The sequence below is a fragment of the Martes martes genome, assembly GCF_963455335.1.
Source record: "Martes martes genome assembly, chromosome: 10".
NCBI lineage: Eukaryota > Metazoa > Chordata > Mammalia > Carnivora > Mustelidae > Martes > Martes martes.
The window spans coordinates 42,199,450-42,221,941 of NC_137898.1; the positions used below are offsets into that span (position 1 = coordinate 42,199,450).

The 22,492-nt window shown below is 47.9% G+C and overlaps 1 protein-coding gene across 2 annotated transcripts in view; it reads right to left on the reverse strand.

The window, feature by feature from the left end:
- Window positions 1-22,492, reverse strand: part of NAV2 (neuron navigator 2) — a 394,477-nt gene that overhangs the window by 305,320 nt on the left and 66,665 nt on the right. The gene's annotated exons all lie outside the window — the stretch shown is intronic.

A 22,492-nucleotide genomic window follows, 5' to 3' on the forward strand; every position in this document is an offset into this window, starting at 1 on the left:
CCAGGAATAACAGCTAAAGTGGATTCACGCCACTCTTCTGTGAAAACCTTCAATAGCATCCCATTGCCCTCAAGATGAAGTCCCAGCTGGGGCGCCTGGGTGGCTCAGTCGGTTGGGTGTCTGACTTTAGCTCTGGTCACAATCCTGGTGTTCTGGGATCAAGCCCCACATTGGGCTCCCTGCTCAGCTGGTGGAGGGGGGGTGGTCTGCTTCTCCCTCTGCCCTTCACCTTGCTTGTGCTCTCTCTCTCTCTCTCTCCCTTGCTCTCTCTTGGATAAATAAATAAATCTTCAAAGAGAATTTAAAAAGGTGAAGTCCCAACTACTTCTGAGCCCTCAGCAAGATCTTTAAGGGCTCAGCCTGTGCTCACCTCTCCGCCTTAACCGGCAACCCCCTGCCCTGCTCCCCGAGTGCAGTGGAGGAGATGGGCGCTGAGGGGTTAAAAGAATGCCAGCTAGGGTAGTCCCAGTGTTTCAGATCTATGGATTTGGGGATTTTGCTTCCAAGAATCCACAGATTAATGGGAGGTCATCAGATGTACTGGAAAAGTAACAGGCTTTGAACTTTGTTAAACCCAGACTTCAAAATGCTCTCCACCTTCCACTTGATAACCTCAGGCAAGTTACTTAATATTTCCGAACCTCAGTTTTTCTCTCCGTACAAAGGCTGTCATGTGAAGGGAGCAGAGAGATAACACAGGTAACACACCCACCACAGTGCTTGGCACAGGGCAAGTTCAAGATCCCAAAGCCCCAGGACAGGCTTCCAAAGCAGAGTGACTCTACAGCCGTGCTTGGTCCCCGGTCAGAAACAAGGGCCACCTCCTCCTCCACAGCTTCCCTGCCACCATGGCCTGCACGCTCGCCAGTCATCCCCACACGCATGCAAACCAGCCTCTCCCCATGTCTCTTTCGAGCCATTTTCCCACAGCAGAGGAGACTGGCAGTGATGATTTCGAACCAGATTTATGAAAACCCATAACTAGAAGATTAAAATTCCAAATGTCATCTGGATAAGATGGGCCAGATGCTTGGAGAATTGCAAAAGCCTCCAGCCCTTTGCACGGGCAGAGAAGCGGGAGTTGTCAAGGAGCTCATGGCAGAGGGTTTCACTCCATTGAGAAGGGAGTGCACATTGTCTATAACAGGAAAAAAGAGACACATTCTACGTGGACTGAGTAGGTACACTGCACCTGCTAGATCAACTCAAACACCATCAGCGACATTTGGTGTGGGCTCTTATTCCCTGGGAGGTAACAATGTTCCAGGCTTGGCTCACCAGCCCTTCTCCTGGGTGGGTTTGGAATGTGTATCTGTCTACCCCGAGGCCTGTGCCAGGGACCAGAGGGAGGGGAATCAGACCAGGACCACTATGAGAGAAAAGCCCTAGAGGCCAAATCATTAGGACCAGGTTCACACCAACTGGCTTCAGCTGGTCAGAACCACCTCCCACAGATCCCAAAAGCTGAAAGGGAAGGTGAAAATTGTTTCCAGAACACATGGCTTCACCAAGTTCTGACATCAGCCCCATGAGGGTCAACGCTGTCATCCCTCCACTGTACGGGAGGAGGCTGGTGCTCAGAGAAGCAAAGCAAATTGCCCGAGGTCTGCAAGTTCCAAACACAAAGTAGCAGACTAGGAATACAAACCAGGTACTTTTTTTTTTTTTTTTTTTTAGATTTATTTATTTTAGAGAGAGACAGAGAGAGGGAGCGTGTGCGCACACAAGTGGGAGCGGCAGGTGGAGAGGAAGAGAGACTCTTAAGCAGACTCTGTGCTGAGCGGGGGGCCCACGCGGGGCTCATTCTCATGACCTGGGAGGTCACGGCCACAGCCAGAACCAAGAGTCAGACACTCAACCAACAGCACCACCCAGGCATCCCTGGTGTCTCTGATTAGAAACTTCATCCCTTGTCCTAGAATCGGCTTCTTTCCACCAAAACTGCCGCAGCTCACTGTCCATTCCCACAGATGTTGGCCTGTTCCCACTAACTCTCACGACCAGAGCAGCTCAGGTAGTAAGATAAATCATCAACGTCATTGTAAAAGCATTAAAATAAAGGGGGGGGGGGAGGCACAAAAAAGAAAGCAAGAGAGAATGATTTGTATCGGAAAGTTGACCTTGGCTATAGTCTAAGATTAAAACTATCAGTGAATAAAAGAAAAAAAATGCTTTTTAAAAGGCATCTGCTTCACTGACCAAACTGAAAGCCTAAAATCATCTGGGATTCAGGAATCATTAGGCAATGAGCTCAGTCTCTTGGAACACCAAAGAGGAAGAAAGATGAGAACCTGCTGGAACATCTCATCTATCGCTCTCCTCTCTAGCTGCTCTCTGTCCCTGGCCTTTTCCTGAGTCACTCAGGCCTACGTTCTCCTCCTACATCTGTCTGCACACCTCCATCACATCACTCCCCCGCTGTCAAACCTCCAGGATGCCTCTCATCCTCCGAGATCAAGTCCAGAACCCTTAGCCTGACACTCATGGCTCAGTCTCGTCCCCACCCTCCCTGCCCTCCACAGATAGGCAATGTCGCTTCGTGATGGGTGCATGGACCTTAGCATTGGGCTGATCTGGATTTAGCAACAACTTTCCATTGCCTATTAGCCGTGGGACCTTGGGTGCATTACTAAGGCTCTCTGAGGCAAAAACAGGAAGACCTCACTTTCAGAGGGAGAACCGAGATACCATACATAAAATGTGCTCAGCATCCTGCACGGAACCTAGTGAATGTTCAAGAAAAAGACATGGGAGAGTTTTAAGCCTTCAGAAGACAGGTTGGTAGCGCCGTACTGCTCCATCTCCAAAGGCCCATGACCAAGAGCCTCTCTACCACATCCCCCTACGTCCCTGGACCAGAATTCTGCATGGTCTAGATCAAGCCAAAGTGATTCTTTCCTTCCTGAGACCTCGCTGGTAGTTGCTGCTTGTTACCACACATCTGGGAGTCACACACGTACCTGTTATCTGCCATATCTCCCCGTGGGATACCTTGTCTACTGGCACACAGCACTCAGGCCTGCTCCCTCCTACGCTCTCCTCCACCTCCACATCCACTGGATGCACGTCCCAGACCCTTGCAACTGGGCTTCTGGGAGTGATTTAGTTCTGAAAGGCAGGAGCAAGGCAGAGGGGGGCTGACAAGCAAACTGCCACAGACGGGAATGACTGTGGGAGCCAGACTCCGGGGTCCAGCGTGTGGTCGTCGGCTTCGTGAGAGTCCGAGGTGGGTGGGCCGGCATCACCAGGCCCTCTAGATCTCAGTTGGGGTGGTGTGGTCTCAAAACCAAGAGTACAGCCACATCCTCTTAACTTCTGTCCTTCCAGCAATTTTGTACGTCACCAATTCTCTGCATTAAATCCCTTCCTGCTCAAGTGACCTAGAATGGTTCCGAGCTCCCGAACTGACTCCAGCGGAGTAAGTCCTTGTTTTGCACAGTGTATCCAGCTCAGTAACTCTCTATATCACATTATCTCTTATGGAATTTAGGGCTCAGCCCTGGTCTTAGGAGCTGCTCACTTCAAGAGTCCAGCCAGGGCCCAGATTTATCTCATCCCTGGAAGTTGCCTCAACGCCAACAGGCACCACAGCGCCCGTCAAAGCCACCGGTCTGTGGGACTGACAGATGAGTATGTGCATTACCCAACAGCTCCCATGGCACTTGCAGAATCAGAGCATCTACAGAATCATGTGCTCAGGAAGGAAATAACCACCATTTGTCTCAGAGCAAACCTGGGTGACAAAATAAGACCTGTCACAGGGACAGATTTTTAACTACACTTCTGAGATGGCTAACTCAGCATTTAATATGAGAATAAAACTTTCTGACAACTCTGTGCCCTTTGATACTTCCTCCTCCTCCCTTCCCTAGTCTGTCTTCCTTTCTCCCTGGTCAAAAAGGCTTCGATTTCCTTTATCAACCTGTTCAAAGTGTGGTACACAAACCATGGTGGCATGCTTTGCAAGAGTTTACACTGCATACTGGTAAACATTGTATTTAATAGCTACATATTTATTTCTAGGATTACGTTCCACTATGTCCAATGATACTGCTTTTGCATTTATAGGTGAAATATATAGTTTCCTCTTTAAATGAATTTCCTAAAATTAAGTAGTCAACTGGAAGGAAACTGGTAAAAAATTAAGCAACATAAAACGTAGACAGATTTGGGGGGGGGGATATATATATATATATGACCATGGTGTAAGAACAGTGGTGTTTGGGTAACAGACTTAAATCTTACAAATATTTTTTGGGGGAATTTCAAATATCTAATCTACTTGGCCTACCAGGATAGTATATGAGACAGCTCTGAGAATGTTTCTAATTCATTTTAAATAATGTTCTGTCTCACTTCTCTTTGGGGGCTCTTAAAGGAAGACAGTCAGATGAAGTTAGGGATTTCAATAGCCATTTGCAGACTGTAGCACCAGACAGGTAAGTTGACCTCACTTGCTTCACTCCTGTACCCAGGAAAGGAAGGGAGTGAGCATGCCTGCTTACTCCACGGGGGACTGAGTGAGGCAGAAGGAAGCAGCTACGCCCTCTAAATTAAGTCATTCATTTCAATGGTTGTTTTTAGTTTAAGTTATTTATCTAAATGCAGTGTGTGTGTGTGCATGTGTGTGTGTATTCCTAGAGTTGGTGGGGGGAGAAAGATCTGCAATAAATTATTCAAATAAATGCTAACTGGGAAAAATGTTAGTATCTAGATACTCTTTTTAACACTACTTGTTTATTTTTGAGTCCTTGTAAATATTCATAAATATAAATGATACTGAGGCTAGAATAAACAGCCTACCTCCCTTCCTTCCAGTGTAGACAGGGGGATAAGAAGTTTCTGGGCTTCTCAGAATCACAAGCATCTCCTTTTCCAACCGGCTGTGATCAAACACAGTGGAAACTCCCCGCACTGAAGCTGAAACAGCAGTGGCCACAATGGGTCAGGTGTCCTTAGTGGATGCAAATGCTTGAGCTCCCTTCTCAGGATCTGGTTTCCAAAGAAGCTGGGAAACACTAGCTGTATTAGCATGCAGTTGGCACCAAATATAAGCTCAGCCATGGCTGACTTCCTTAGTCATAGAGCTATGGCTGCAAAGCTAAGGTAACTCTAGGATGCAGATTCACAATTATGAGAGGGAAAGGAAGGGGGTGATTTTCTCTCCAGCCTTCCCATGAAGATGCTACTGGCACCAAGGGTCCCCCCCCACAACCCCCCACCAAACTCAGCATAAGAAGGCATTAGGGAAAAGGCTAGAAACAATGTCAAGGAAGTAACTCATTATCAACAGAGGATAAGACCAAATTCCCTGTGGCTCTAGCATGGTCATTTTTAGCAGAGATGTCACAAACCACATCCTAGAATATGTTTGATATGGGGAAATGTCTTCCGCAGAAATAGTTGTTCTACTCACTATAAATAACACCTTGGCTCACAATGTTTTTTGGAGGGTGAGGCCACACGTGCTACATAAAGCAATCGCATTGGGTTCTTCAGCAGCTACAAAGCCTATCCATAAAACCAGCATCTGAGAGTATGCGACAGACACGATGTGAGAAAGTCACGGAGATTCAATGTAACCAATGTAACAACTGCACACTTGGTGGAAAATCCTAACGATTGGTGGGGGAGGAAGCCTTGCTGGCATGGGTGAGGTAAAAAGGAAGCCTCCCTACAACTCCAGACACAGGTGTTCCATTTCAGAAGACTCAGCTCAAGGAGTTTGCCTGTTTGTTCAGTCACTCATTCATTTGACAAATACATATTGGGCCCTAGCTTTGGATCGGCTACTGTAGTAGGTACTGGGAATTCAGTAGAAAATCACACATGTCCCTGACGGTACGGAACTTACCCACAAGTTGAGTGAGATGGATGATAAACAAGTGAATACTTTCATTCATAAAGGACAATTTCAGTGCACGTGGAAGGGCAGAGAGTGATGTGAGCTCGTGGCTGAGTGACTGGGGGAGGGGTCAAGGAGACGTTTCTGACGCTATGATGAGAAGGAAGTATCATGTGAAAAGCTCGGTGAGAATATTCGGGGTCAGGGAACAGCCAAGACAAAGGCTTGGAGGTGGCAAAGGGCCAGAAATTGTGAAAAGAACAGAAAGGAGTCCCCAGTGCCTGCCCTCACAGGACAAAAAGGGTAACATGGGATAATATCAGGTGGCAGGGTCAGGGTCAGATGGTGTGGGACCTCCCAAGCCATGATGGGGGGGGCTGAGTTTAGTCTATATACAATGGGCAGTGCCAGGGAGATTTAAGTGGGGACCAACATGATCTAAGTTTTCCAAAGGTCACTCTGGCCACCTGTGGGAAGGATGGATGGAGGTTTGGGGCCAGGAGTGGAAGCAGGGAGCCCAAGTACTTGGCCAGTGGAGTAATCCAGGTGCAAGAGGCTTGGGCCAGGTGATGGTAGGGGAGACCGAAGAAAGTGAGGGAAAGCAACCAGTAAAGACTGGGCACACTTCAGCACTGAATCAAAGCTTCCTGAAGGAATAAATTATGACTTGACTGGAATTCTACCTGATTTGGTTGGCTTTCCTACATTCAATCATCACGAAAGTGCCACTAGCTCTAAAGCAGAGACGGACAACAAACATCTTCAAATGTAACAATAACTAATTGTTAGGTAAAATATACATTAAGACAGGATGCCTGGGTGGCTCAGTCGGTTGGGTGTCTGCTTTTGGCTCGGGTCATGATCTCAGAGTCCTAGGGTCAAGTCCCGCATCGGGCTCCCTGCTCAGTGGGGAGGCTGCTTCTCCCTCTGCCTGCCGTCCCCCGGCTTGTGTGCACGCTCTCTCTCTTTCTGACAACTAAAATCTTTAAAACAAATACGTATTAAGACAAGTTCAGGGCAGCATCTCCATCCTTATTAAAGAAAATGGCTCACTCAAAAACAAGCTCTCAGGCACACCCTGTCTTCCTCTGCCTCTCCCCTGCCCCCATAGTCGGAGCCCATTCTAACTTGGTGGCTTCAAAGTTAAGAGCCCGAAACCTCCCCAGAACAAACTGTAACTTCCAAGGAGGAATGCGCTCTGGCATTGTGCTTCAGTAAACCCAGAAGGCGTGCTGAGATAAGAGTATTAAAGGTACCTATTAATGAAGCCGGAAGTCCTGAATAAAGAAGAGAAGTCCCAGAGGGAGACATAAACCAGAGCCTGCATCCCGGCAGAGGCCGAGTTCCCTAACGGCTGGCAAGCTTGCAGAGAAGGTCTTTGCTTCCCAGCTTCCTCAAAAAGCAGCAGAGAAGACGGAAGGCCTTATTTACTCCGTCCCTCCGGAAGCCCAAGCCAAGCATGCCCGGAGCAGAACCTGAGTCTTCAGTGGTTCTGGAAAACTGTTCTTGTTAAAGAGAGTCCTGTGCCCCGAAGCAGACCACAGTGTTGGGCATGGTACTGAGAGGGGACCATGCTCCCCAAGGCTTAGAACCAGATGCCCCTGGCAGTGAGGTCTCGGGCTTCGAGAAGAACTTACGGAGCAAAGGGAAGAGGCTAAGGGACGGATGGCAGGCGGGAATGTCAGGATATGGGAGTTCCTAAAGCCTGTGACCTGGACCTAAGCGTGTGTGTGTTAGGGAGCCAGGCAGAAGGGGAGGCTCTCCCTTCATTCCCTGAACTGAATCATCTCCCACCACCACTCGGGTGTAGGAATTAGCCATGCCTATGAAGAACAGGCACCCCCCACCCCATCCCCACTGTAGTCCTTCCCTCATGTGGGCGCAGCGGCAAGGCTATACAGGGAGAGCAGAAGATGGACACCTGCAAAGCATCTCCTATGGGCTCAGCACCGTGTCAGCATCTCTGCTCTCCTAAGGCTGCTACAGAATCCGCTAGAAATCTTAGGGGGGGAAGGACTGAGCATCCCCATGCTAGAGGAGAGTCAATGAGGCCCAGAGAGGGTAACCGGTGCACAGCAGAGCTGGAATCGGAAGGAGTCCATCCCAAGTGCCATGTGCTTTCCACACGGACAGAGCGCTGCCCTCAGCTCTGCTCTTCCCAGCCGACTCTCCTCCAGGAGGCCTGGGTGCCTGCTGTCTGCCTGGAAACAGCCCAGCCTTCGAACCCAACCACTCCGCTTGCCCCAAACTCTTACTGAGCTTGAGAAAGTCACGGATGTTCTTACTTCGGAACGCTTTCCAAGGTCAGGAAAGAACTCTGCAGCACCCCAGCTCTGCTACTGCATGCGTCTGCAGCACCCCAGCTCTGCTACTGCATGTCTTCACCAACGGCAATGGGATGGGGTCTCTCTCCTCTGCAGATGGAGATGGGCCTTTGAGAAGCTCCAGACACAGCTTCTTCCTGCCCGGTGCCAGGCCCGGAGACCTGCCATGCCAATGGTGGCTTCCCGTGGGCTCCGCACCCGGCTGGGAAGGGAACTTGGCGGGCTTGGCATGTACAGGCTGCAGCCGATTGGTGTGTGCAGCGTGTGGGGTGGGGGGGAGGAGTGGCAAGGGGAGGGGTTCCTTTACCTGCCCTCTTCATCTGGCAGCTGGCGAGGTGGTAATGGTTAACTCAGGAGGGGTGCCCCATCCTCCTCTGGTGTCCTTGGTGGGAGTGGCTTCAACCCCTGCAGGCCTGGGATTGTAGAACCAGGGCCTGGCAGAGTTCCTAGCAGTGAGTGGTTAAGAGTATAGATTTTTTCAGGCCAGACTGATCTGGATGCAATAGTGTGGTTCCCCTTCTCACGATGGGACTCAGGGTAAGTTACCGTCTTGGGGATTTTATATCCTTATGTATACAGTGGGGATAATAATAGCACTAACGTCACGGGACTATCGCGCGGAGTAAATGAGATGATGCGTGTAAAGCACAGAATGGGGCTTGCCACCTAGCAAGTGCTCAGTACCTGTTAAGTCAGAGAAAATACAAATTCTTTTTAATCAAATGTCACTGAAGTGAAAGGTCTTCCCCGGAAGCAGCAGCAGACCAACCCTAATAGTCCTTCCTTTTGCAAACAGAAAAAGGAACTTGGGTTCCTTAAGCACCAACTTGGGTGCAGACGCCATGTGGACCGCCGCACAAGCCCACTCTCCTCACCACTTGGGAGGCAGCAAAAGATCTGGCCGTTGACTCAGCATGTCCCAGGCGGGCTGGTGCCTCCATATGCATGGCCTCTAGTCTACTCAACAATCCTGCTAAGCCAGAATCATTCCTACAGAGGAGGAATCTGAGGCTCAGAGAGGTCAGATAACTTGCCCAGGGTCACACAGCCAGTATGCGGCTGGGATTTGCACCATGACAACAGCAACGTTTTGCAGTCCTTACACTGTGCCAGGGGTTGTTCTGAGACCTTTACATATATTAACCCACTTAAGCCTCAGCACTAAGGAGGTACTGTGATTACCCCCATTTCACAGATGAGAATAACTGAGGCCCAGATGGATTAAGCAAGGTACACAGTGAACAGCTGGGCTGGGATAGGAACCAAGGCAGGCTGGCTCCAGAGGCCTCGCTTTAACCATTGCCCTTTAGTGCCCTAACTACCTCTCAAACAAACAAACAACAATAAGCCCCAAATCCAAAAATCGGCCCTTGCTCTTCTCAAGGGCTCTATCCTGCCCCTAAGAAATGAAACCTCATGGGTGCTGAGGACACTTTTCTAATAAGAGACAACTGTGTTGGAATAAAAAATGCACTGGGCTGGAAGTCAGGAGACTCTGGGTTGTGACCTTAAGCAAATCACTTTCCCTCTTTGGATTTCAGTTGGCCCAAGTATAAAAGGATTGGTTTGGACTAGAACTTTGCACTGAAAACTTACAGCTTTAACAGTATATGGTTCTCTGAAATGGGCCTTCCCCCTTCCTGAGGAAGACCATGAGGTCCATGGAAATGTGGGCTGAGGTTGCTGACAGACCCTTCCCAGAGCAGCCAAGGCACGTCTAATGGAAGGAGCCGGCATGCGGCCGAGTGTATGAGGGCCGGCCCACAAGTGAGCATCTGAGCCTGGGAGATCCTGGGCAATTTACCAGGCCCTTGGTTTTTCCCCTTTGGCAAAGACAGGGAAATAACTTGCCTTAGTGGGTTGCTTTGAGGTCATAAAATTGGTCATAAAGCATTTTCCCAGATTCAAAGTCCGGGTTTGCAAAATGCTCTTGAACTCAGCCATGAGAAGAGTAATCAGAGAAGAAGTCGGGACTTTGCAGGATTCCCAGAAAGCAGTCTGAGAATGTAAAGAATCTTCATCACTTCTCCATGCTTCTTGCAGCAGAGTCTGGTCCAGAGAGAAGAAAAAAGGCCCTAATGCTGATTCAAAGCAACTCAGAAGATATTTAAAACAGTACTGTGCTGTTTGATATACTTATATGCTAACCTGTGTCCAAAGTCTGCACCTCTCCCGTTGGACAGTAAATTCTCAGGGGTTATGAAATTTGTCTGCCTGTAATTAAGATCTGCTGAGTTCCTGATGAGTACACCTCCCTGTACCCCAACTCACCTAATTCTCTTCTCTTTCTCTTCAGTACCTTGATTTCAGTTGAGTCAACAAACATGCATTGAACATGTCCTGTGGGCCAGGCGGTACGCCATTTGTACATTCTGGCTACAGTAATGCCTGAAAATAGCATCAGCGTCTTAGACCTGGAGCTGAGTGTGAGGGTGGGGGGATCAAACCTTCCCTATAAAGGTCTGGGAAGGCCAAAGAATGATCATGGGGGTTTCAACTACTTGCTTAAAGTCTGTTTATGTTCATCATAATGCATTCACATGATATTTATTACATAAATTCTTACCATACAAGAACAAGTGATTCACTTATTCAATGATTATTTCTTTGGCAGCTCCTTTTTTTTTTAAGATTTTATTTATTTGAGAGTGAGCAAGAGAGCATGAGCAGGGGGAAGAGCAGAGGGAGAGGGAGACGACGACTCCCCACTGAGCAGGGATCCTGATGTGGGGCTCGATCCCAGGACTCCAGAACCAGGACCACAGCCGAAGGCAAACACCGATGGAGCCACCCAGGCACCCTCTGGCAGCTACTCCTTATCAGGCATTTGCCGACAGTCCTGAGACTGTCATTCAAAGAAGAAAACAGGCATATTCCTTATTTTATCAGAAGTCTAATTCCAGAGATGTGTATTACCAATTTTAAAATAGATTAATGGCATCTCTCTTTCTTAACTCATTTATTTAGTGCACGCATGACGGGTACCTATCTTAAGCCTGGTGGTGGAGACATGTGTAAAAACAGTCAAGCATGATTCTTGTCTTCACGGAGACCAGCAATCTGATGAAGGAGACGGCGGATTACTGAGAGAGGTGTTCGCAGGAGAAAGCAAGGGACTGAAATTTTGAAGAGGATGCCTACGAGATAGACGGATGGGTCGGGGAGGTCTCTACGAAGGAGCTCCACCAGGTTGAGAGCCAATGGATAGGAAAGACGCAGTCATGTGACACGTGGGAAGAGGACACGGGTCAAGGGAATAGCACAGGTGCACTCCCCTAGCGGGAAAGACTTAGTAAGTTCAAGGCAAGATGGTGCAGCCTGAGGCCGGGGAGTAGCCAAAGAGGATACAAAAGAGAGAGGAGGTGTATAGGAAAAGGAGGAATCGAGGATTCCAGTGAGGAAGTATGCTTTGAACTTGAGCAGCTCACAAATGTCAGGACCTTGGCTGCTGTGGTTCTCAACCCCAGCGATGCTGGAAATTCATGGAGACACTTCTAATTGTCACCACTAGGGGTTGCTACTAAATATTCTGTAATGGGTAGAAGCCATGAACGCGGCTCCACATCCCACATTGCCCGAGACAGCCCCAGTGACAAATAATTATCGGGCCCAAAATGGCCATAGCGCCGAGGCTGAGGAAGCCCGGGTTACACAAGCGCAGAGAGCGAGGTGGGGAGACGGTCTGAGGGGTTACTTAGCACCACATCTGGGACATATTAAATTTGAAATATTCATGTGAAATTGTCCTTGGAACCACACTGCTTAGAATGGAGAAAGTAAAAAAAAAGCGAGACCGGTATCCTGGTTCCTTTGAGGAGAAGAGAGCGAGTCCTCTCTCTCTCAGCTGGGAAAACCAGGTGGTCTTACTCATAATCCTCTCTCCTGATCACTTGTGAAAGAAATTTCTTAAAATCAAGAAAATGTGAGCCTTTACACTTGCCATTTGCCCAGTTGCAACACTTCCTTTCTCCCACTCCACATTCTGCTCCCTCTGCAAGCCCGGCACCAAGTTCTAGATTTGTGAGGCTTCCCCAAGGACCCCCCTGCTGGCTGTGTCTGGAGTTGGAGAAGCCCCACTTTCTCAGTCCTTGCTGTGTGCCAGCCCCTCGCTAGGTAGGCCGTCATGTTCTCATGTACACAGCTCTTTAAGATTTCTGACATCCCTGGCAAGACAAGATTCCACCAACCTTCCGGATACAGAAACTGAAGCTCAGACAAGTTAAGCAATGATCTGGACCAAGTTCTTTTGGTTTCCAGAATCAATGCACTATACAGGCTGCCTCCCTCTGATCTCCTGCAGCACTTAACCTACACGCTTTGGATGATCCCTAGGTCCTGCTTCAGACCGCAGCATGCCCTGTTTCCCTCTGCATGCAAACAGTTGGTACACGGTTCTCACTTGGTAATTTGTAGACGTGTGCTCCCCCAGTGTTAGTCTGGCCTCCCCAGCTAGTCTGTTAAGAGCTTGATGGCAGGGAGGATGCTGAGGAAATTCTCCCCTTTTCTCTCTTTCCCAGGATCCCACTTGGATTCCCTGAAGAAGGAAGCACTATCAGTATTTCTGGCTTCCCTCTCCACCCCCACAGGAGACGTGGTGTCTAATCTGACCTGGCAGAGATCAGTACTCTTAAGGGGTCCCAACTTCCTGGGGGGGGGGGTTCAGAGGCTGAAATTAGGCTCCCTGCAGTCTCCTTTACTTCTGGGGTGCAGGCACCTAAGGCCCCCTTTTCCTCTCTGTTAAGTACCTCCACCTGGGAGTCAAGGGGGTAAGTTACATCAGCTTAACCCTGTGACCCACTCATGGGAGAGAAGGCAGGAAGCCTTCCTTTAGACTCAGGGCTAAGTCATGTTCTTTAGAATGTATCAGAAGTCCTGGAGTTGGGGACTTACAAGATGCTTACCAAAAAGGGGCTTCTCCAGGTGAATAAAGGCCGCTTGTCTCTGTTCCTAGGAAGGAGAAGGGATGAGGGCACGGTCTTGATTTCTGTTGCATTCCCATCCCCCTGCATAGTGCAGACCACAGTTTAGAGAAACATTCAATAAAATCTGAAAATGATATAAACGACCTCCAGCATGGTCCTGCTAAACCAACCCATCATGTCTCGTTCCCCTGTCTTTCCAACCTCCTCCTCCTGAGTCTCTGACTCCCCTCAGTGACAAGTGCCGTAGTACAAATTTCCCAGGCTTAAAGTCTCAAGAATCTTCAAACCCCTCTTCTTGTTTGCGAGCCCCTGACAATCCGCTGGCCAGGCCTGTCAATTCCGCCTCCACGATAGCACCCCTACCCAAAGAATGCCTTTCCCACGCCAACATCTCAGCTTCGACTTACTCTGTCCAGAAAAGCCCACCAAAGCATAAACCGTGGGACAAAAGCTAGGACATCTCCATCATCTTTGCATTTCCCAGAACTGAACACAGCACCTGGGACACACCAAAAGCTGACAGCCTCGAGCAAGTGGAAAATCACCATTCCAGCAGTCCTGGGCTGGAAATTCAACGAAGGGCAGGTGGAATGGGCTACCGTGCTTCTTCTTCCTAATGCGACATTAACTATCAGAATCAACCAGATTCCCACACTCCTCTGCTGCCTGGGCACAGCGATACCTCACATCTGGTACCGGCTGCGTGAACCCCACCTTCAATCAGCAGCTACTTTTACCGGGGAACACCCAGTAAAAGCCCCACCTAGCTGGGTCTCGTGTTAGCTTGACTTCAGTACAAAGGGCCTATCTTTGCTCCAGACTTCAGTCTGGAACCTCAGTTTCTGAGGACAGTAAGTAAAGACCTTGTAGTGTGTGTGTGTGTGTGTGTGTGTGTGGGAGACAGGGACATGACCACCCCCCTCCTCCTTGGAAGGTGCAAGGTGGATCTCCACGTCCCTTGTGTTCCCCAGGCCCAGTCTCTCTGGGGAGCCACCTAGGAACCACCACAGCAGGTATCTCCTACGGTAACTGCCACTGTCTTACACGTCCCAAGCAGCTACACACCCAGAAACACTCAAGCACCGGGTCTGGAGTAGACCTCTGCTGCAAGGGAGCCAGACTGCACCCTGGACCAGCGCCCAGGAACCCCTGCCAGCTACTGCTCAGGCTTGCTTGAGTGATTTCATTAACCTTCCAGCAAATAAGCCAGCATTTTAGGTGATTAAACTTTGCATTACGTTGAAAAATCAGAAGGGTGATGTCAGAATTGCCCCATTAACTGAACACACAGTGTGTGCCCGGTGCTGTGTAGGGGTGGGGAATGCAAAGATGATGGGGAGTCGATTGCTGTGCCCCCCAACCCTCCCACCCCTTGACCAGGGCTTATGCTTTAATAGGTGTCTGCAGAGTTAAGGTAAGCTGAATCCAAGCGGGGGCATGGGGAATGAGATTCTTTATCCACAATGGCTACTATGAAAACATAATCAATCGGATTTAGCTCCTGAAATCTCCTGGAACTGCACCATATATGGCCTGGAAACTCCAACTGTCTCCTTGAAGACGCCTACTTCAGTCATATGTCAATCTCCATTTTCTTACAGGAAACGTCCAGGAACTAAGTGAAAGGAGAATGCACCAAACTCCGAACTCCTAGCATTATCTAATGATATCCGTGCTCTTTTTCTTTGTTGACCTGCCTCCTGTCCATAAATAGAACTTTTCTCCTCCTTACCTGGTGTAAGGTAAGAAGGCAGCCATCCTTTACTGAGTGAAAAGCATCTTGGAGAGGAGGTAGAGTAGAGAGTATTTAGCATGTATTCGGGAAATGCAATGAAGGAAAAACCTAGTAGTGGTCCCCAAATTGTCCTGGGTCAGAAATTGATTTATTCAAAAGGGGACCCCCTTAGACCACAATGTGGCTCAGTTTGCAATAGGGCCTAACCAGGGAAGCAGTAAGACAACTTCTAAGGACTAAAACCTTCTGTGTCTAGAGCTCCCCACTCCTCCCCAAACAGCAGCCAGAAGTTACTTTGCAGAGAGAACATTTACTACCACAGTTAGCGCGCGCGTGCGCGCACACACACACACACACACACACACAAGCCAACTGACGCAATAAACTCAGTTCATTTAATTTCAAAACATGAACTCACTGTTATCTCAGGAAATATCACCTTACTCTTCAGATTAAATGTTAGTCCAGGTCTAGTAGGTATTCAACAGTGAGAAAGTAAGTACTTTACTTGACTTCTCCAGGCTCAAGTTTCACCAAAACAAGTTTCGTACAAAGATTAGCCAAGTACTAGGTAATGGGATATGGCAGGGTTACATCATCTGTGGCCCATTTCCAAAAAACATGGCTTTCCCAGGTGGAATTCTAAGTGCTCCCCCTTCTTGTTCTGTGTAATCTTTGTTAGATCAGTTTGCCAGGTGGGTAATGGCAGATGCATTAAAACCAGATACAGGCCAGGAGACCTTGGGTAGGTCATTTCATCTCTCCGGTTCCTCCATTGTGAAATGGATTGTTGGGGGCCACGGTCATGGGCCCCCTCCTGATCAAATTTTCCAAGACTGTTAGTCCTGGACTTGACTGTCTAACTCTTCCTGTGGCTGTCTGGCATGAACCTCCCCCCCCCCCCCATCTAAGCTTTGAGTCCAACATCCAAGCATCGTGAGTCTTACTCTCTATGTGTATGGGTACAAGCAATTATTTGCCAGACCAAGTCAGCTCACCTCCCAAGTGCACTGCTTAGCTAAATTTCCAACCGTAACATTAACGAACCCACCCTGCATATCCCTAACCCCTTCCCAGGCACAGTGAAAGATAAGAAAAAGAACAATTTTTGCCCTTGGTGGTGGTGATGATGATGATGATGGTAATGAATTTTTATTGACGGCTCGTGAGGTGTCAGGTCCCACACTGAATGCTTTACTTGCCTCACCTCATTTAATTCTCACAAAAACCCTATTACATATGCATAACAGATGAGGGAACTGACACATAAAGAGATTAAATGATTCACCCAAGATCTCACAGCTAGAAGGTAACAGAACCCAAGATGTGAATTTAGGTCTGTCTGACACCACATTATCTTTTTAGCCCATCTCTATATTTGGAATAAGCAAGTTTAAGCATAAAAGCATCTCACTTTGCCCAGGACAGGCCTGCTGCAACAATGGATAGCACCCCCTTTCCCTCTCAGAAGTATCCTGGCTTGGATAATAAATGATACAGGCACATACTTACAATGCCTCCCTGAGGAGTGATAGTAATGATTACAGTCATGTCACATTTGCAGTGAAGCCTTCCTCAACTACCCTATATTAAACAGTGACCTCTCCCAGACTCCCTATCCTTCTTACCCTGCTGTATTTTTCTCCAGCACCCAGCACTATACAAAAGGAATATATGTTTTCTCTTTGCATCCAGACCATAGGAAAGAATATATATATATATATATATATATATATATGCATATACACACACACACACACACACATATATTTTATATATATATATATTTTTTTTTAAAGATTTTATTTATTTATTTGACAGAGAGAGAGGGATCACAAGTAGGCAGAGAGGAAGGCGGGGGCAGTGGGGAGGGAAGCAGGCTCCCTGCTGAGCAGAGAGCCCGATGAGGGGCTCAATCCCAGGACCCTGTAGATTATGACCTGAGCTGAAGGCAGAGTCTTAACCCACTGAGCCACCCAGGTCCCCCATATTTTGTTTATCGTCTGATTCCTCCACTAAAATACAGGTATCTCCTACTTCTAGAAGGTTCATGCTATGGCACTTTACTTTTATGAAACACCTACATTAGTACCTGTTTTCACTAAACCAAGAAAATATTTGAAGAGGTTTCTCACTTTCAGGAAAAAAGGCAAAAAGCAAAAATAGCACTCTGCATTTGTTCTGCAGGGAGCCCTCCCAGAAGCCGTGAGGCTCCCTAGTAGCAAGTGGCGCCGCCAAGCTCCCTACGTGGGAACTACACTCAGCCTCTCAGCATCACGCCCCACAGTTTTGAACTGTGTCTGGGAGCTTCTGTGCCCTATCTGAGTTTATTTTGCGTATCTAAGGGCAAGATGTGTCCCAAGGTATCAGAAAAGGCCTAAGAGAGGTTGTCTTTCGGGTTGGGGAACATTCACAAAAAGGTCCATCCAAATTAATGACAATTGCCTCTTCACTTTATGTCATTTTTGCCGTAAGGTTTTGCTGGGACATTCTACTGCAAACAGCGGGGAGCCTGTACCAGTTCTATGCATGCAAAAAATTTTTTTGGTTTAGCAGCGCCTCCCCTGGTATGTAGTAAATGGTTCATCAGTAATGACATTGATACTTATTGAATAAATGATTGTACCATCATCGTCATAACAAAAGCTCACGTTTATTAAGCACTTACTATGGGCTGGGTGCCGCTCGAAAGACATCTATTTTATCAAACAAGCCCAAGAAGCCCTCAGTTATCACGACCATGAAGAAACAGCCTCAGAGAGATGAGTTAGTACTTGCTAAAGGGCGCACTGCAGTCAGTAGCTGAGCTGGGAGGGGACCGAGTTTGTATGCCCCTAACGTCTGCTCTGGCAACACACATTGCTCAGGGTTTAGGGCAGTGTGGGACCCAAGGTGGGCTAGCACTAGTGCCGTCAGAAGGCCCAGGAGGTGGTGTGGTCAGGCAGGGCTTCCCAGAAGAAAGAGGACTTGGGTTGAGCTTTGGGAGAGAGGACAACACCTAGACAGATGGAGAAAGCGTTTAGTCCCAGGGAGCAGGGAAAGTGTTAAATCACGGGGCTGACCCTGCTGACTGGAACGAACAACTTCTGTATGGAGGCCCCGCACAGTCAGATTTAAAATACTGCTGGCACCTAGCGGGCCTTGGGTGCCACGGAGGAGTCAGACTTCATTCACTAGTGAGCAGGAGTCCACAAATGGTTTCTGACCAGGAACTCAGTCTGCAGTCCCAATTCTGGAAACTTCAGAAAAGGGCCAGAGAAGCTAATAGGAGCTATAACTGAGGACCGAGGCTCACCCTTGGACCCTCTGCAGAGAGGACACACACTGGAGCTGAGGAAGTCCCTGTTGGCAGCACCTGCCTTCCTATAGATTTGTTTCTGCTTCGGTCCTACCACGTTCCCTGGGAGCATGCAGTCCTTCTCTCACGATGACAAAGATCACGTCTAAGGCAGGTGCTTACTCCTGTCCCATACGCAGTGTCATGACCATGTGCGGTGAGGATCTTTGGTGGCAAAGACTATCCGCTCCTACCTCCCAGCCTTCCCAGATATCTCCATCACACTTTCTTGTTTCCCATTTAAACACTCTCAGCCAACTCATTCTAACCCCTCATCTCATTTCCCGACCTCCCAGCCTCCCTGAGCGCATCTCCTATGACATCACATCTGCAACATCTGAGTCAAAAAGAACAAGCCCTGGGAAGACCCCATGTCTCACCAGCCAGGGGCATGAGGAAGTCTGGTCCACGCGTCCCGGACAAGCCGACAACCCTAGAAAGAAAAGCTTAGCCACACACGTCTTCTGGGTGGTTGGCAATATATGACAGAAGCCAGGTCCAAATCCGAGAAAAGGAAAAAAAATATATATATTTTTTGTTGAGTCCACACCAAAAACAACTGCATAAGTAATATAAGACTGTTGCGTCACCAGAGGGACCAATTATACATCTCTATGTTTCTATTAACACAAACATAAAGGAAAACGTGTTACCTCCAAATGTCATCTAAAGGAAGCCACTTACTACTTTCAGGGTTTTTCTTTCTTCCCTTTCCAATATTTAATTATTTATTTTCCCAGTAATTAACCAGAGTCAAACCTTCCTTACATGCTTTGGTTTCAATTGTGAAAAGTGTATCAAGGTTATGATGGCTCATTACTCACAGCAGAAATGCATATGGAAATATTCCTATGTATTTCAACCTGGTTTCTCCAGGAAAGGATGGAATTTCTTCCCTGGAGATGTTTTGTAATTAATAGAAAATGGACATGATTGCAGTACCTGGGAGACTGGTAAAATCTCTGCCGGTCATAATTAATGAAAAGCAGGAGAAAGTTCTAGAAGTCCCTAAGAGTGGAAATGACTGATATTTTTCAGCAGAAGAGGGGAGTACCTCCAGACGAGTGGTAAATGAGCTTTATTCAGAAAACAAAATAAAACAAAAACCCTAGAAGTCATTAAGAGGAGAATCAGTTTATGCACAGAAAGATGAGTAAGAGCTAGAGGACCACAGTATGGTAAACACGGAACCTAGGAGCTCAGGACCTGCAGAGTCCACAGCATCCTTGCCTTTGGGAGGGAGCAATGTAACTGCAGAAAGCCAGCCAGGGCCCTTTAACCCACTGACCTCTTTTAATCTGCTTGTTAGCCTGGCTTCAGATGGGCCCAGGGGGTCTTTGACCCATCTCTAGGGGGGAAAGGTCAAAGGTCAGAGGCACATTCCCTGATCATCATTATTCTCAATTATTCTTCATTCTAAGCCACTTTCTCCTTCATTTTGAGGAAGGGCCCCATTAAGTGTTTTCCAGGACACTGAAGGGCAATGACCCAATCCAGGCCTGTTCACTGTGTTCCCTTTCCTTTCCACCTCAATTACAGCATCTCCCTGAGCAAAGGGAGTGCACAGCGGGTAGCAACCCACAGAGAGAAACACCCTGCCCTGTATAGCACAGGCATACTCCTATATCATACACTGAATTCAGAAGAAGACCCTGCTGCTCTCCAGGACATACTCAGCCTATTACAATAGAGGAGCTCAAAGCACAGCCTTTGCTTTCAGACAAAGCAGAGGTTCTACCAGTTTCTATCCCTGGAAACTTAGGAAAGTCACTTAACTCCCTGAGCCTTAACGTCCTCATCTGAATAATGGAGCTAATAATAGTTTCTACTTCATTGGGTTATGGAGAGGATGAAGTGGAATAAAGAGTAAAGTGAAAGCTCAGCATACATCAGCTATTAAAATGATTATTTTTAGCAGTACTTTCTTTATCTTTCCTTGATAAATATAATGTATGGTCATTGGCAAAATCCGGAATATAAGGAAAAGTAAGGGGGCACCTGGGTGGCTCAGTGGGTTAAGACTCTGCCTTCAGCTCAGGTCATGGTCTCAGGGTCTTGGGATCAAGCCCCGCATCAGGCTCTCTGCTCAGCAGGGAGCCTGCTTCCCCCTCTCCCTCTGCCTGCCTCTCTGCCCACTTGTGATCTCTCTCTCTGTTAAATAAATAAATAAAATCTTTAAAAAAATAAAAAGAAAAGTAAGGATCCCCTCTCCAAAAAAAAAAAAAAAAAAAAAAATCCCTGGTAATCTACCCCCTTAACACTGGGAATATTTCTGTTGTGTCTTTTCTTCACGCATGGAGACATGCAACACTACGGGGTCATCTTTTAATCCTAAGAGCGACGATGCACTGCCTGTCAACTATAGTTCTTTCCAAATTGCATAGTAAGAGGCTATGCAACCGGCCTCAGTCACACGAGAGTGCTTCCTGTGCAGAGCTGGGACTGTGGGTCTCTCTGGCTGGAATACTTAGCTCTGTGCCCCAGGACAGGTACGGCTGCAAGGGTGGCTGCTCTCAGGCCCTTTCCTCTCCCCATTCTTTGGCTCTGCTGCTTCTCAGATAATAAGCTGCTCCGGAAGGGGCCTCATTGCCCCTCCTTGCCCTGCCCAAGCTGGAAGAATCTAAAAGAAGGGAACCAAGTGGTGATAAGGATGTCAGAACCACCCATGTCGGGCTCTGGGGTTGTGCTCCAAGCTTACCCCTCCCAGTGGGTGTTTTAGGCCTGAGCAGTCAACCCCTCTCATTTCCGTCAAAGGCGGGGTTGACCCTGTCAGGTCGGATTGGGACAGAAGTAGGATTTGCTGGCTACTGCCTTCTAGACTAGGTGGGCAGGTGCATTTCTGACATTCCCCTGCAGAGATAACATACAAAGATTCAAGTTTTGCCTCTAATTACTCTTGGCCTTATTTTGATCCAATTAGCCTCAAAATAGAAGCTAAAGTAAAATGTTTGGTTCCCTTATTCAATCAGAAGAGTGAATTTTCAAGCTGTGGGTTAACCGACTTCATGTTTACTGAACTGCATCAGTGATGAAAAGTTCAGACACTCACCTCTGGCCCCCTAGTCACATTCTGAGATAGTTATTCACACGCAATTGACTTCCAAGATGTTCCCAGAGAGCTCCTTCCTCCTGAGGGCCACTCATAATTCAAAGGTAGGAAAGGTTTATCTTCCCCAAGCTCATTAGAAGACCGAACCATTCACCCAACAGCACAATGGAGAGAAAATCATCATCATCATCATCATCAAACAACAACTGTTCCCAGTCCAGACACCCGTGTTTCAGACTCTGTTGGATCCTATTTCTGTAGTCTCATCTCATCTTTTCACAACCTGGGAAAGAGGAAAACTGATTCGAAGATTAGTAAATGACCAGGCTAGAATTCAAACCAAGATCATTGGAGAGCAAAGACTTTCCCGAAGAGCACAGCCTCCCAACCACCACTGGCTCTGCGCCCAGTAAGTACCGAATAACGGATACTGGTAAGTCACCCAGTCAGTCGGTGACCAGACAAAAGGCAAACTAACAATGTTTCAACTAATGGTGTGGCCAATGCTTTTCAGGATTCTGCAGAAAAGCTGAGGCCTGTGCTTGAGGATAGCCAAGGCTGTGTGAGTGTGGAATAGTTGTCATCACCATTCCTGCCTGGGGTCTGGGGGCAGTGGCGGGGGTGGAGGGGGCACAAACACAGCCACTAGAGCCTCTCCAGTGCCTCCTGGTTCTTGGAACTCCTCTGGCCCCTCCCCCACCCGGTAGGGGAGTCCTCTGGAGGACCACAGCTACCCTTGGGTGGTCCTCACAGTTCATTTGAAAAGTGAGACCCAGGTCTAAAGAACCAGACAGACCCAATAAAGGATAACCTTTGACCCACAGTGGGGAATGCTCCCTCCATAGGGTAAAAAGGCAGCTATGTTGAAGCAATGAGGACATCCCAGCCCTTACCACAGCCACCTGCCATGAAGCCCCGCCCTCTGGGATGCTCCACGTTTTCCCTGCCTGCCAAGTCATTCTTTTTCTTTCTTTCTTTTTTTTTTTTTCCTTAGCAGCATCTAGGTCTGGCAGCCGGATGCTAGCCAGTCCACACCAGGACCCACCTTTCCCTGTGCTACATTCTCAAGTGGTGTCTCAGGTGTAGCTTGGAGAGAAAATGTGTGAAACTCTGGGCTCTCCCACAACAGTCTGGTTGGAGAAAGATTCCAGGAAAGGATTAGGCAACTACAGTCCCGACACAGTACAGCAAAGGTGCATAACGTCTGCTAATGTTACAGCACATTAAAAGAAACCGTAAAATAGTAGCTTGAAGTTAGACAGGCCAAACATAACTCAAGA